The 11,653-nt window shown below is 36.3% G+C and overlaps 1 pseudogene; it reads left to right on the top strand.

The window, feature by feature from the left end:
- Positions 1–9,538: 9,538 nt before the first annotated feature.
- On the top strand, positions 9,539–10,834 carry LOC108366386 (uncharacterized; annotated as a pseudogene).
- The last annotated feature ends 819 nt before the right edge of the window (positions 10,835–11,653 follow it).

The following is an 11,653-nucleotide window of genomic DNA, read 5'->3' as shown; positions in this document are numbered from 1 at the left end:
TTCTCTGCAAAAGGTGTTCAGCCCCTTTGCTTCGCTAAACAGAGGGGAAAATTCTACTTAGGGAGGGTTATAATCCCTAAGTGCGGCCGAAGACCGCCTGCGCAGAAAGGTGTTCTCTGCAAAAGGTGTTCAGCCCCTTTTCTAAGCAAAACAGAAAGGAGAATTCTACTTAGTGAAGGTTATAATCCTTAAGTGCGACTGAAGGCCGCCTACGCAGAAAGAAAGTGTATGCTAAAATACTATCATATTGCTTTTTTAAAAACTATTTTTAATTAACTTTTTTATACAAAATCGCCCGATATCCAACTTGGCATAATTTCTTTTATTCAAAAATGCCACGGTTTTTGTTAGTCGGGTTATATTCCACTTCAAACTGCTCAGTTTGTCTCGGTAAATTCCGTTTCTTCCCCATTTTCAAAAGGTTCCCTAGGGCGCTGTAGGAGGCTTTTTAGGAAGTGGGGACTATCGCCTTTCTAATGTGAGGGGTTTAGGGGCTATATTTTATTAATTTTATTGTTTAACGGTGAGGAACACGTTTATAAACTTGTTTATTTTCCTTTAGAGAACTGAAAAAGTATGTATGTATGTATGGACAATGACCGAAATTAAGATGACCGCACGTGTGAGTAACGTGTTGCCAGAATACGTTCCAAAATGTGTTGCCAGATGTTCAAAGCGTAAGAATATTATAAAGGCGAATATCATAAGTGCTATTTTATTATGAGTTTAAAAGCAATTATGAATATTATGTGTGCAGCGTAAGAATGTTATAAAGGCGAATGTGATAAGTGCTAATTTATTATGTGTTTAATAGCAATTATGAGTATTATGTACGCAGAATTCTCCTTTTTGTGTTGCCTTGTCAAGTGTATAAAACACCTTCTGGCAAAGTGGTACTTTTGACGTAGAACTCTTTCTGCGTAGGAGGCCTTCAGCCGCGCTTAGGCATTATAACCCTTATTTTCTTTTTGTGTTGCCTTGTTCAAAACACCTTCTGACAGCGTAGTATTTTTGACGCAGAACTATTTCTGAATAAGCGGCCTTCGGCCGCGCTTCGAGATTATAGCCCCTAATACGCAGAATTCTCCTTTTGTTGTTGCCTTGTGAAGTGTATAAAACACCGTGTGATATCGTAGTACTTTTGACGCAGAACTCTTTCTGCGTAGGCAACCTTCGGCCGCGCTTAGGAATCATAACCCTCACAAAGTAGAATTCTCTTTCTGTGTTGCGAAGAAACAAGCAGAAATAGTTTTGTGCAGAACTTCTTTCTACATAGGCGGCCTGCGGCCGCGCTTAGGGATTATAACCCTCACATACTAGAATTCTCTTTCTGTGTTGCGAATAAAAGAAGTAGAAGTATTTTTGAGCAGGACTTTGTTCTGCGTAGGCGGCCTGTGGCCGCGATTAGGGATTATAACTCTCACAAAGTAGAATTCTCTATCTGTGTTGCAAAGAAAAGGAGCAGAAGTATTTTTAAACAGAACTTCCCTCTACGTAGGCAGTAAAATTCTCTTTCTGTGTTGCGAAGAAAATGAGCAGAAGTATTTTTGAGCAGAACTTTTTTCTACGTAGGGGGCCTGTGGCCGCGCTTAGGGATTATAACCCTCACAAATTAGAATTCTCTTTCTGTGTTGCGAAGAAAAGGAGCAGAAGTATTTTCAAGCTGAACTTCTCTCTGCTTAGGCGGCCAACGGCCGCGTTTAGGGATTATGACCTTCACAAAGTAGAATTCTCTTTCTGTGTTGCGAAGAAAAGGAGCAGAAGTATTTTCAAGCTGAACTTCTCTCTGCTTAGGCGGCCAACGGCCGCGTTTAGGGATTATGACCTTCACAAAGTAGAATTCTCTTTCTGTGTTGCGAAGAAAATGAGCAGAAGTATTTTTGAGCAGACCTTCTTCCTGCGTATGCGGCCTGAGGCCGCGCTTAGGGATTATTACCCTCACAAAGTAGAATTCTCTTTCTGTGTTGCAAACAACAGGAGCAGAACTTCTTTCTTCGTAGGCAGAAGAATTCTCTTTCTGTGTTTCGAGGAAAATGAGCAGAAGTATTTTTGAGCAGTGTTTCTTTCTAAGTAGGCGGCCTGCGTCCGCGCTTAGGGATTATAACCCTCACAAAGTAGAATCCTCTTTCTGTGTTGCGAAGAAAATGAGCAGAAGTATTTTTCAGCAGGACTTCTTTCTGCGTAGGCGGCCTGCGTCCGCGCTTAGGGATTATAACCCTCACAAAGTAGAATCCTCTTTCTGTGTTGCGAAGAAAAGGAGCACAAGTAATTTTGAGCAAAACTTCTCAACAACAAAAGTGACTACACTATAATTATGATGCATATTTAAATCATACAATCAATAATTATTATAATTTTACTGAAAAATTACATTACCTGCACACATACATAATACTAATAATTGCTATTAAACTCATAGGCGCATATTCATAGTCATATTTAGTACTCAACTAAGTCGAAACTATTCTAAGTCACAACTAAAGCTATTCATAGTCGCCTTAGTTTCGACTTTTCTGGCTAAGTACCAACTTAAAATTCAGTTTCGGCTGCAGCTGCAACTAAATCGTAACTAGGAAGAAGTATTTTATCAAATTAAGGGAAAACAGACGAAATATGTAAAAAATTAAGTTGGTAGAGGGTGATTTTGATAATGTAGAATAATCTCCAATTAAAATTTACAAAGATCGATCCATTTTAATCGGAAGATGAAATTAAATGCGTATTACAATTCGATAATTGGAATAATTTAGATAAACTCTCAAATAATAAGTCAGTTTCACGCTAGTTCTTTTAAAGTAAATTTGTGCATAACATTTAGATATCTACTATTTGTATGTTTCACAGCATGCTTTCGATAAACATCGACTTCAGATAAATTAAAATTGCATCGTTTCGAAAAGGGTAAAGATCCTTGTTTTATGTTTTCTCGTTTATATTCGTTAAGTCCAAAAAAATTCGAAATCTTTTAATAAATGTCGAATCCCTCCGATTCGTATGGAGTTTTGCTTTGCTTTAAACAGGCAAAATGTTGTATTCAAAGTTTTGCGAGTTTTTTCCTCTCCTGTACAATTTTTAAAGTGGGACTTAGCAACTTTGCACTCTGCGCTAGCGATATTTATTAAATCAGACAAATTTTAAAGTCAAACATTTTTTTAATTGTATTTAAAAAACCATGTGATTGAGGAACGTATACATCACAAATAATAATGTAAATACCAGGTACTTTTGAAAGTGACGATTAATAAAAAAAATATAAAACAAAAATATACAAAAACAATTTCTCTAAACATGTTTATTCTACTCTATAAAGAAATGGCGAATGGAAAATTTGTTGCAATTTTTTTCGCAATTTGCTAGAAATTTTGAGGGTGTACAAGCCAAGCGGATCTCAGAGTCGGATTCAGCGGGTCGAAATACATGTTGGTAGTTTGGTCTGGCTAAAAACACACACCCCTTTTTTTGCCGGTGTTGTTATTATTGCACTTAAAATGTTTTCGTAAGAGCAGCAATGCATTCAAAGCGGAGTCTTCTTAGCTTGACCTGCAGTTGAAAAAACATGAACACTGATGAAAAACATATTTCGGCATCAACACTTTTAGGCTGAACTGTCAAAAGGCAGACATCCCTATCTCCTCCATTACAAAATATTTGAACTTCTTTTACCAGCACGTCGGTCAAATTATAAGTTTTTCGATTTGAGGAAGTTTTGAGTAGATTGATCTAAAAAATTATCTAACTTTTCCTTAAAACTCTCTATTTCGTTTACATTAGCGACGCTGTGAGTAAATTCATTGAAATCTTCTTCAAAAAAGGCTCAGACTGCAATTTAAAAGTACAGTTTCAAGCTTTTTGTTAACTGCAGTCAAAACGGCATTTTACAAAAATCATACTTCAAAATTCATAAACAAATTCTTACTATCAGATTCGATATTTCAACATTTTTGGGATTCCGGGACCCCGGGATTGACATCCCTAGTATGTGTTATATACATGAATTAAGATAAGGAATTTCTATAAATCAAGGAGCTCGGGGCAATCTGAGTCAGTACGTTTTGTACCCTTAACTTTAGTGTTTTAATTTAACAACCAATTTTCTTCGCAACACATAAATAGAATTATACTTAGTGAGGGTTATAATCAGTGTTGCCATTTTAGCCGTTTTCCGGCTAGATTTAGCCGGTTGCGATAGCAAACAGCCGGAGAAATTTCGATTTAGCCGGAAGCCGATTTGTTAGCCGTTTTGCAGAAAAAAATTTGCCGATTTTGCTATTTGTCTTGTTTTCTTAAATTTCAAATATGTATATATGTTTCCATTTTTGACTAAGCGACCCAAAATCTGTTAGAAATGGCTACTAGCCTTATCGTGGAGAAAATTTTCATATCCGGCAGGGTTGTATGAAATTGGGCCGATTTCGCTTATTTTTATTTTAAACGAAGAAGGGATTTTCTTCATAAAAAGTTTGTTATAAATGTCTTAATTTTAAGTGTGAAGTTGTATTCGCAAACTTAGAAAATACGAAATTGTTTCACTGTTAAGACACTTAAGATGCATTTGTGTTTGGATATAATGCCAACAAACAGAATAAATATTACATGTAGATATTGTCTTCTCAGATAGCGCATATTCAATTCTGCCTAAATTACAAAACATCATTTTTGCGCACTCCCAAAGGTTTAAGGTAAGGGAAAAATTTATATTTTCAAGTACATGTACACATATAAGTATTTTTTTAAACAAACTTTTTTGCTGAGAACTTACTTAAATTCCAAAAACCGAATGCCAACTTGAATTAAAGGAACCAATACTGAAGTGAGTCAAAATGAAAATAAAAGAGCACAAATTTTTATGTAAAGCAAAACTCTCTGGGAATCTGCCTGTCATATGACCGGTCATCCAAATGGGAGATCTGTAGTCTTTTGGCATCATATTTTACATCAGAATTGAAGGGATTTCTGAATAATCTGACCAGTCTTTTGTGTAACTGTGATTTTGCATCCCTTGTCAACATATGGCCTCGGTTGATGTTAACTTAAGGTCGTTGTTTTACTGCCTTAAATTGAAGGGAAATTTTTACAGCGTTTTTTATGTGTTTTGGTTTCTATTTGAGTGTATTGAGAATCGGTCAGTCTGAAAAGGCCTTGTAGGGAAGACAATAGGTTTGTTCGCCGAAAATCCAGCGAGAATTATCACTGAAAATATCAGATAGTAAAAAAAAATGCTCCCAAATTCTCTCTCATGTAGAGAAACTTGCAATTTTCTGTACGAACGCAAATTTGCAAGCTTTTCTGCCAGCTAGTGTCCACGGTTGCATTTCAAACAAAAGAAATTTGTACAGAATTTTTAAAATTCTTTCAGAGGGGCAAAAAACAGGATCAACGTGTATATATCTTGTCAGTCCGACTTTCTTTAACATACGATTCAATTTCTTTGTCGGGTTTACTATATCGACTCTGGTTGAGATAGCATTCCGATTAAGAATACAGCGTTTTTGCCGAGTACCTTTCAAATCATTGGAATTAACTAAATTAATTAAGTAAACAAGTATTAACTTACATTTTTCATTTTAAAATCGCTCCAGTTTTAAATTTCACGTACTTGTTTATTCAAATTATCGTCGACAAAAAATCCAACCATGTACCACAATCAAATGTTTTTCCTAATTGCAAATTCTTGCTGTCAAGATTTTTTCCGACTCGAATTTGTAACTCCTCTCCAGGAAATAGTCTTTTTACTCGTGATTTATTTAAATAAAACATGTGAAATTTAGTTTAAACATTTTAGCCGTTTTTAGCCGGTTTTATTTGCCAATTTAGCCGGTTCGTCCAAAAAGTTCTGGCAACACTGGTTATAATCCCGCAGAAAGGTGTTCTCTGCAAAAGGTGTTCAGCCCCTTTGATTCGCTAAACAGAGGGGAAAATTCTACTTAGGGAGGGTTATAATCCCTAAGTGCGGCCGAAGACCGCCTGCGCAGAAAGGTGTTCTCTGCAAAAGGTGTTCAGCCCATTTTCTAAGCAAAACAGAAAGGAGAATTCTACTTAGTGAAGGTTATAATCCTTAAGTGCGACTGAAGGCCGCCTACGCAGAAAGAAAGTGTATGCTAAAATACTATCATATTGCTTTTTTAAAAACTATTTTTAATTAACTTTTTTATACAAAATCGCCCGATATCCAACTTGGCATAATTTCTTTTATTCAAAAATGCCACGGTTTCTGTTAGTCGGGTTATATTCCACTTCAAACTGCTCAGTTTGTCTCGGTAAATTCCGTTTCTTCCCCATTTTCAAAAGGTTCCCTAGGGCGCTGTAGGAGGCTTTTTAGGAAGTGGGGACTATCGCCTTTCTAATGTGAGGGGTTTAGGGGCTATATTTTATTAATTTTATTGTTTAACGGTGAGGAACACGTTTATAAACTTGTTTATTTTCCTTTAGAGAACTGAAAAAGTATGTATGTATGTATGTATGGACAATGACCGAAATTAAGATGGCCGCACGTGTGAGTAACGTGTTGCCAGAATACGTTCCAAAATGTGTTGCCAGATGTTCAAAGCGTAAGAATATTATAAATGCGAATATCATAAGTGCTATTTTATTATGAGTTTAAAAGCAATTATGAATATTATGTGTGCAGCGTAAGAATGTTATGAAGGCGAATGTGATAAGTGCTAATTTATTATGTGTTTAATAGCAATTATGAGTATTATGTACGCAGAATTCTCCTTTTTGTGTTGCCTTGTCAAGTGTAAAAAACACCTTCTGGCAAAGTGGTACTTTTGACGTAGAGCTCTTTCTGCGTAGGAGGCCTTCAGCCGCGCTTAGGCATTATAACCCTTATTTTCCTTTTTGTGTTGCTTTGTTCAAAACACCTTCTGACAGCGTAGTATTTTTGACGCAGAACTATTTCTGAATAAACGGCCTTCAGCCGCGCTTCGCGTTATAGCCCCTAATACGCAGAATTCTCCTTTTGTTGTTGCCTTGTGAAGTGTATAAAACACCGTGTGATATCGTAGTACTTTTGACGCAGAACTCTTTCTGCGTAGGCGGCCATCGGCCGCGCTTAGGGATTATAACCCTTACTACGCAGAATTCTACTTTTTGTGTTGCTTTGTCAAGTGTATAAAACACCTTCTGACATCGTAGTATTTTTTTCGCAGAACTCTTTCTGCGTAGGCAACCTTCGGCCGCGCTTAGGAATCATAACCCTCACAAAGTAGAATTCTCTTTCTGTGTTGCGAAGAAACACGCAGAAATAGTTTTGTGCAGAACTTCTTTCTACATAGGCGGCCTGCGGCCGCGCTTAGGGATTATAACCCTCACAAACTAGAATTCTCTTTCTGTGTTGCGAATAAAAGAAGTAGAAGTAGGCAGTAAAATTCTTTTTCTGTGTTGCGAAGAAAATGAGCAGAAGTATTTTTGAGCAGAACTTTTTTCTACGTAGGGGGCCTGTGGCCGCGGTTAGGGATTATAACCCTCACAAATTAGAATTCTCTTTCGGTGTTGCGAAGAAAAGGAGCAGAAATATTTTCAAGCTGAACTTCTCTCTGCTTAGGCGGCCAACGGCCGCGCTTAGGGATTATTACCCTCACAAAGTAGAATTCTCTTTCTGCGCCACGAAGAAAAGGAGCAGAAATATTTTCAAGCTGAACTTCTCTCTGCTTAGGCGGCCAACGGCCGCGCTTAGGGATTATTACCCTCACAAAGTAGAATTCTCTTTCTGCGCCACGAAGAAAAGGAGCAGAAATATTTTCAAGCTGAACTTCTCTCTGCTTAGGCGGCCAACGGCCGCGCTTAGGGATTATTACCCTCACAAAGTAGAATTCTCTTTCTGCGCCACGAAGAAAAGAAGCAGAAATATTTTTGCTCCCGCGCTTAAAGATTACAACCCTCACAAATTAGTAGTATTTTTGAGCAGTACTTCTTACTGCGTAGCCGGCCTGCGGGCGCGCTTAGTGATTATAACCCTCACAAAGTAGAATTCTCTTTCTGTGTTGCAAACAACAGGAGCAGAACTTCTTTCTGCTTAGGCAGAAGAATTCTCTTTCTGTGTTTCGAGGAAAATGAGCAGAAGTATTTTTGAGGAGAATTTCTTTCTAAGTAGGCGGCCTGCGTCCGCGCTTAGGGATTATAACCCTCACAAAGTAGAACTTTTTGAGCAAAACTTCTCAACAACAAAAGTGACTGCACTATAATTATGATGCATGTTTAAATCATACAATCAATAATTATTATCATTTTACTGAAAAATTACATTACCTGCACACATAATACTAATAATTGCTATTAAACTCATAGGCGCATATTCATAGTCATATTTAGTACTCAACTAAGTCGAAACTATTCTAAGTCACAACTAAAGCTATTCATAGTGGCCTTAGTTTCGACTTTTCTGGCTAAGTACCAACTTAAAATTCAGTTTCGGCTGCAGCTGCAACTAAATCGTAACTAGGAAGAAGTATTTTATCAAATTAAGGGAAAACAGACGAAATATGTAAAAAATTAAGTTGGTAGAGGGTGATTTTGATAATGTAGAATAATCTCCAATTAAAATTTACAAAGATCGATCCATTTTAATCGGAAGATGAAATTAAATGCGTATTACAATTCGAATAAAGCTACATCACAATTTTATAATTGGAATAATTTAGATAAATTCTCAAATAATAAGTCAGTTTCACGCTAGTTCTTTTAAAGTAAATTTGTGCATAACATTTAGATATCTACTATTTGTATGTTTCACAGCATGCTTTCGATAAACATCGACTACACATCACTGCGGTTGTTCTGGCTATTTCACACAATTAACAAGAAAATGATACCTTATTCTTTTGCATAATCATGCAATGAAAATAAAAATTACATAAACGGATGATCAAACTTGACATTATTTAATAAAAATGTAATTTTTCCAAAATATCGTAAAGAAAAATCGATACATTTTCACACTCGTTTTGCTATATCGTAAAATAAGTCGAAACTACTTAGTAGAAGTCTGAAATGCGACTATGAATAGAGGTAAATTTTAAGTTGGTACTTAAATTTAAGTTGCAACTTTGTTAGTTTCGACTTAGTTGCTGGACTATGAACACGCGCCATAATAAAAAAGCACTTATCATATTCACCTTTATAATATTCTTACGCTTTGAACATCTGGCCTCAGTATATCCAGTAAAAAACTGTGGCGAAGTCCATTATGGGGATAAAGTTTCCAGAGGTGAAATTTTAGGCAGCATACAATTTCTTACATGCACGGTTGCTTTTCAGCACTAATGAAAGAAACTTAAGAAATATTTGGAAGAAAATTGATAAAGAGCATTAATTTTTGAAAAAAGCAATATAATCTATTTACTCTGATTAATAATTATAAAAAATGTATTGGAACCAACTTCTAATGTTATATCTGATACAAATTGATATTGCTGCTTGGAGCGCTCTGAGCATTGCCGCTGAATAATAGTTTTCCTTAGGAACGCATCCCTGGTCCTTGTTCTTGCTGTTTTGCATCGCGAATTCACATTTCTCAGAAATTTGACATCAGAACAAAATGATGAACAGTATTTTGTTGGCTAATTTTTGTTATTTGTATTGTTTATTTCTTTACAGAATATGCTGAAGCAACACATAAGGCGCAGTTGGAAAATGAGTGCCTTGTTGGGTGACAGGTAATAATCGGAAATAAGATCAGTTGACTTTTTTGCACCTTTTCAAAACCGAAATAAAATCCATTGACATTATTGCTCTTTCAAACATTAAATTTGCTTAGCTTCGCGGCGGCCCGCGTCCGCGCGCCACACCACGTCACGCTGCGCGGAACCTACCACACCATGAATACAGTGTAAGAAAATTCCTTTTCTAGAATTGTTTCCTTATAGAAGGGTTGGTTTCTTTTCACCTTAGACATTCTGAATTCGTTCAAAATATGCTAATTTAAAACAGAATTATTTCTGTGTTCTAGTGTTTTCTATGAATCGACATACTTTCAAGCATTATTGACGCTATTTCCATTTGAATGAGGGAATAGCGTCAATGGCTTTATTTCCAAATTTTTGTTGTTTTGTTGTTGACTTTATTTCGCTTTTGAAAAGGCACCCTGGTGCGAAATAAAGTCAATTGACCTTATTTTCGTTCATCTTGTTACCTGTCACCGCATTGTTGCAGCATTATTATTGTTGTATTCAAAAAGTATAACTAAATGAAGTTCTGTTTAATAGGAATGTTGTAAATGCTTTATACTCGTATGGCGTTATTTACGATGTGCTCCAAAAATTTGGCGAACTTTCCGAATAGCCGATAAACCGCGAATATGCTAAATGGTAGGCAGCTTGTATTCACAATTGCTTCAAGAATAATTTCGACATTCTTTCTTTCGACATTGACGGGACCGGTAGCCGACGAAGGTGGTAAATTTGGTGCTAGTGGTTGCGCTGAAGCTAATGCCTCAGACAATGGTAAAGGTTATCCTGAAATCATCGCAATACCGCAGGATACCCTAGCTCATGGAGAAACGGTACCTACATCAGTTTCAGAGCCTTCACGCCATAGCCCTCCACCTACTGTAGATGAGGTTCTTGATAAAATTGTCAAGTCCTCAGGTACATAAAAAAGACCTGGTGGTTTCAAGCAATATGTGCTTCGAGAACAGCTAATAATAAAGAATATAAGTTCCTTGCTAACGAGGAAGGCGGAGATATACGCGGTGTTCGCTGGCACAGCTCTCAATTTTGATAATGTAAAAGCAGCTATAGATAATCTTCAGAAATATTTAAAACTATTTGTTTTGGTTTTCAGCTCACTAATGCTGCACCCAGGGTTGCAATTACCGTCTATGAAAATAATTTAGGACGTGTTCCAAAATTAGCTCCGAGCAACCAAAAGTTGGTAAGGTTGAAGTGAAGTAGTTCTTTATTAAATATTTATTCCTCTTATTTGGTAAAAAATAATAATTCTCAGCACAACATTAATGTATTAAATGAAGTAAATAAAAATCTACGAATACATATGTTGAATATTTTGTCATAGAGCCATTAGTAAATAGATACGTATACAGAATTAAAGCGTTAGAGAGATAAATGTACAAGCGCAAGGCAATGACAATAATAATTTATTAAGATGCATATTTTAGCTAAATGTTATATCATCGCCTGGATATAAAATTGTCGCATGTTACTTCCGGCAGGTTTTGGAAAATCACGATTGAAATTTGGGATGCAATTTATCAAAAACACAACTACAGATTTTCTCCAAAGTGTCTGAGAATGCTTCTACTGCACGATATTCTTAAATTATCTTTTTTTGAGTTTAGTGCTAAGCATTTATGAGTTATGAAGGATTTTCTTTAATAAGATTTTCTAGTATACGATTTTTGTCACCAATTTTGTAGTCACTTTGAATGATTTACGCCAAAAAGTGATACATTTTTTGCTAAATTAACGATACTTTTTATTCAATCGGCCTTATCGTGAGTTTCGCCCAAAACACAATTTCCTCCGACATTTTTTCATCCACCCGTAGTGAATACACGGAAACGAAAAGTGAAAAAGTGACCCGGTTCGGGAAAATGAAACTCATGAAAGGGCTGAATATCTCGGAAATAAAAGTAGTTATTCAAAAACAGATGACGCTATTTGAAAGATCTTGATTAGTTCAGTACGACTGCATT

This window comes from Rhagoletis zephyria, unplaced genomic scaffold (assembly GCF_001687245.7).
Source record: "Rhagoletis zephyria isolate East Lansing unplaced genomic scaffold, Rhagoletis_zephyria_1.1 Rzeph_scaffold_02252, whole genome shotgun sequence".
NCBI classification, from domain to species: Eukaryota; Metazoa; Arthropoda; class Insecta; order Diptera; family Tephritidae; genus Rhagoletis; species Rhagoletis zephyria.
This window is presented reverse-complemented; position numbering and strand designations above follow the sequence as displayed.